The following is a 4,703-nucleotide window of genomic DNA, read 5'->3' as shown; positions in this document are numbered from 1 at the left end:
GAACTTGAGTGTCTGTCGGAGGTTAAAGTACTAAACGGTTAAGCTCTACACATAAAAATGGTTTAAGTGGTAAGTATGTAAATTTCCCACGTTAACCATTTATTTTAAAGAAGTCATAAACAGCATTTATTGTCTTGGTATATCATACTAGTCTTGTTGCTGTTCCTTCACATTTAAGTGGCTTTCCATCTTTCCTCCCTTCTCTCACAGTCCAGCTACACAGTGCATCCCTGAACTGTTAGGCCACAGCAGCAGTATGCTTATTCCATCCACATCCCTAACATCATGCATTCACAAAGTCAAAGTGCTGGTCCACAAACCCTTCCCTATAGGAAGTTCAATGGTTATGAAAGAATTTGTAGTAAACCAGACCTCCCAGGATGGCGAGCAAAAGTAAGATGATGATGGAAAGCAACAGCTTGTTGGTTGTCACTTTTCTGGACATTGAACGGAGAATCTTTCGACTGTTGCTCAAGTTTTCACTTGTGTTTACCAGTCTACTCTTGGTGCATTCTAACTGGTCTCATTGTTCGCCCAGCTCTTCTGTGATTTCTGAGCCAAGCTGGTCAGTCTCCGTGGCAATCCGATGAGAACGTTGAATACTGTGGGTGGCCTAGTTCAGACTTTCAGTGCCTTGAGGAAGCGTTGCCCTTTGAGACTGTAGCCGATTCATATGCTCATTCTCTACAGCATATATGCCATATTTCATGTCTCCTCGGCCTCCAGGTGTGGCTGTCAAAGGTGTGCTGCTCCCCATGGAGTTTGGCGAGGTCCTTCTGGTAGTTTTGAAGCTTAGACATCATGGGGTTACAGAAAGACAGGTGCATAACGTAGCTCCTCCTCTATCTCTGCCAGCGTTTCATTTGTTTCCCGTTGCTTTTCATCCAAATCCCTGATTAACTTCTTCTTCTCTCCGGTCCCCGCCATTCCCAGCAGCCGCTCGGGCACCCCTTATAGGTCTTCGTGGAGGCCGTGGAAGATCTCCTACAGCTTCTTGAAATGCTCCGAGGAGGCGGCGGGGGTGGCCATGGTGCAGGCCGCGCTCCAGCAGTGGCCACCGAGATCTGGGGCACTGGGCCCTCTCCTAGCCGGGGGGTCAGCCGCCAAGTCCTGTGACCATCACGGCGACCACCGCGCCACCGCAGCCCAGGACCGCTTTCACTATTTTTACGTGTAGAGTTCAGTGGCATTAAGTATATTCACATGGTTGTACAACCATCACCATTGTCCACCTTCAAACTCTTTTCAGCTTGCAAAACTGAAACTTTACATCCGTTAAACAACTCTTCATTCTCCCCTTCCTCTGCCCCTGATAATCATCTCTGTCCCACTTTCTTTCTCTATGAATTTTAGGGTACCTCATATAAGTGGCATTGTATAGCATTTGTTTTTATGTGACTGGCTTATTTCACTTAGCAAAATGTTCTTAAGGTTCATCCGTGCTCTTGTAGCATGTGTCAAAATTTACTTCCTTTTTAAGGCTGAATAATAGACCTTTGTATGTATATGCCCCATTTTGTTTATCCAGCCATCTCTCAGTGGATACTGGGGTTGTCTCTACCTTTTGGCTATTGTAAATAGCGCTGCTGTGAACATGAGCAGGTATATACATAGGGATGAAATTATTGAATAATATGGTAGTTCCATTTTCAAGTTTTGGAGGAACTGTTATACTGTTCTCCCTAGTGGCGGCACCATTTTACATTCCTACCAGCAATGCACAAGGGTTCCAGTTACTCCACATCTTTGCCAAAAGTTGTTATTTTTGTTTTTTTAAATAACAGTCATCCTAATTGATGTGAAATTGCGTTTAATAGCGATTTTGATGTGCATTTCTGTTATCATTAGATGCTGACCATCTTTTCATGTGTTTATTGGCCAGTTTGTACTTCTTTGGAGATTTTTTTTCAAGTCCTTTTGCTCATTTTCAACTGGGTGTTTTGGTTTTTGTTGTTGAGTTGTAGGAATTTTAAAAAATATATTCTGGCTATTAATGTTTTATGAGATACATGGTTTGTGCACATTTTCTCCCGTTCTGTGAGTCGCGTTTTTACTCAGTTGATAGTGTCTTTTTTCCCCTACACCATTGGTCGTATTTCAGAGGCAGAGGATTTATCTGAGTAGAAGTAGTCATGATATAGACCTAAACTTTACCATTAATAGGCAGCTGGATTTTTAAAAATTGTTGCTATTTTGCTATTTTATTTTCAAGGTCTCTCTCAGTCATGCAGGAGTCAGTTGAAGTATTGCTATAGCGACTGCTTTTATGATGAAGAATTACCAATTTACCTTGGGAAAAGCCTATGAAAATCTGTAAAATATTATGCCAGAGGCTGAGTTGTTTTAGTAATAATTCTGCTTTTGTGATGTGATTTTATTTAAAGAAAATCGAACTTCATATTTGTTTGTCATTATAGGATTAAATGTGGGCTTGACTAGCAATTGAAATTGTATGAGGCAATGGGATATGCAATGGATATCTCTAGTGCAATTTATAGGCAACATGGTTTACAGAAGGTCATGGAAAAGTATCCAGGTAAGTAATAATTGCTGGTATGTGTTGAGCCCTTTCTAGATGTCATTTACTCTGACACTAAGTGCTTCGGGTGCATTTCTCACCTTTCTAGCAATTCTGTGAGACAGTTATCATAGTTCCCCTTCATCCATGGTTTTCAATTTCCATGGTTCCTGTTACCTGAGGTCAACTGTGGTCTGAAAATATTAATAGAAAATTCCAGAAATAATTCGTAAGTTTTAAATGCAGGCCATTTTAAGTAGTGTGACAAAATCTTAGGTCATCCTGCTCCATCCCGCTGGGGATGTGAAACATCCCTTTGTCTAGCATCTCCACGCTGTCCGTGCTACACACCCATTAGTGACAGTGACTTGGAGCCCTCTAGGTTATCAGATTGACTGTCGCAGTATCAACAGTGCTTGTGTTCAAGTAACCCTTATTTTACTTAATAATCACCTCAAAGTCCAAGAGTAGTGATGCTGGCAATTCGGATATGCCAAAGAGAAGCTGTAAAGTGTTTGCTTTAAATGAAAAGCTGAACATTCTCAACTAAATAAGGAAACGAAAAAAAATAGTATGCGGAGGTTGCTAAAATCCACAGTAAGAATTTTATCCATTTTTGTCAAGAGAAAAGAAAGAGAAATGTGTGTTAGTTTTGCTGTTGCACCTCAGACTGCAAAAGTTATGGCCACAGTATGTGATAAGTGCTTACCTAAGATGGAAAAGGCATTAAATTTGTGAGTGGAAGACATGAACTGAAACACGCTCCAAATGACAGCAGTTGGGTCCAGTACTATCTGTGGTCTCAGGCATCCACTGGGGGCTTTGGAACATGTGCCATGCAGATAAGGAGGACTATTGTACTGTGCTGTTGTTACCTTTTAAAACTGTGGTTTAGTGAGAAATAACTTCTTGAAGGTCACATAGTTTGTATAATAAATGGCAGGGCTGGGATTTGAACTTGGGCAGTCTGTGCTGAGAACCTACGGACTTAATAACTGTACTTTCCTACCTCATCCTGATTCCCCAAGGCAGGAGTATTTTTTTTCTTTTCTTTCTTTTCTTTTCTTTTTTTCTTTTTCTCTTCTCTTCTTTCTTTCTTTTTTTTTTTTTTTTTGAGACCTCCACCTCCTGGATTTAAGCAATTCCCCTGCCTCAGCCTTCCGAGTAGCTGGGATTACTGGTGCGTGCTATCACTCCCAGCTAATTTTTTGTATTTTTACTAGAGACAGGATTTCGCTATGTTGCCCAGGCTGGTCTTGAACTCTTGGCCTCAAGTGATCCGCCTGCCTTGGCCTTCCAAAGTGCTGGGATTACAGGTGTAAGCCACCGCATCTGGCTGGGAATATTTTTCAAAATTTAAATTGCCGAGGTTTAGCACTTGCCTCAACTTGACATTAACTGAATTTTGTCTGAAAATGCAGAGAGTTGATTCTGACAAATGGATACATTTGAATTATGTCATACAGAATTCCAGAATTTACCTCGAGAACTCTTTGCTATTGACCCCATCACCATTTCACAAGTATTGAAGGATGAGGGTCTCTACAAATGCAGGAAGTACATGTAAAATATTTTGTATCCTCTGGATATTTTATCTTGTCTCAGTAGCTGAAAAGTGCTTAAAGTTACAGTTTCTTTTATTTCTGTAGGAAGAATTTGTTTGACTGAATAATATAGAAATTTTGAATTCAAATCTGCTTTCAAGAAGAATGTAAATTCTTAAAAGCAAAAATCAGATTGTAGGGATTATTGAAAATTTAAGTAGCATAATCAATGTAATATTATTTTGTCCTCTAAGAAGTACTGCACATTTTATCTATTCATTGTTTGGGAAATCATTAATGGTTTTGTTGTTTGAGAGTTGCAGGTGATCATTATTTTGAAATTCTAGCACTTTGGGTTATAATGAAGGAAGTGCTTTTATAGCTGTTGCCCACAAGAAAATGACACCATCTTTCATGCTCACCACAGGGAGTCAGGCTCAGTGTACATCTTGTTTTGTTGAACCTGTACAATGGATGGAATCCACTTTTGTTGGGAGTGATGATAGTATCTTTTGATGCACAAGATTTGTAAATTATAATGATATCCAGTTTGTCTATTTTTTCTTTTTTTGCTTCTGCCTTTAGTGTTATATCCAAGAAATCATTGCCAAATCCAATGTAGTAAAGCTTTTACCAGAGTT

The 4,703-nt window shown here is 39.9% G+C and overlaps 1 non-coding gene and 1 pseudogene across 1 annotated transcript; one reads left to right on the top strand and one right to left on the bottom strand.

The window, feature by feature from the left end:
• Positions 1 to 337: 337 nt before the first annotated feature.
• Positions 338 to 1,029, bottom strand: LOC112619553 (annotated as a pseudogene).
• A 3,228-nt stretch (positions 1,030 to 4,257) lies between these two features.
• Positions 4,258 to 4,329, top strand: LOC112619917. The gene has a single exon (XR_003118395.1). It is a non-coding gene; the product is annotated as a small nucleolar RNA SNORD61 (small nucleolar RNA).
• Positions 4,330 to 4,703: the final 374 nt, after the last annotated feature.

This window comes from Theropithecus gelada, chromosome 2, assembly GCF_003255815.1.
Source record: "Theropithecus gelada isolate Dixy chromosome 2, Tgel_1.0, whole genome shotgun sequence".
Classification (NCBI taxonomy): Eukaryota; Metazoa; Chordata; class Mammalia; order Primates; family Cercopithecidae; genus Theropithecus; species Theropithecus gelada.
Note: the sequence above shows the minus strand (reverse complement) of the source record. Positions and strands in the feature narration are given on the sequence as shown.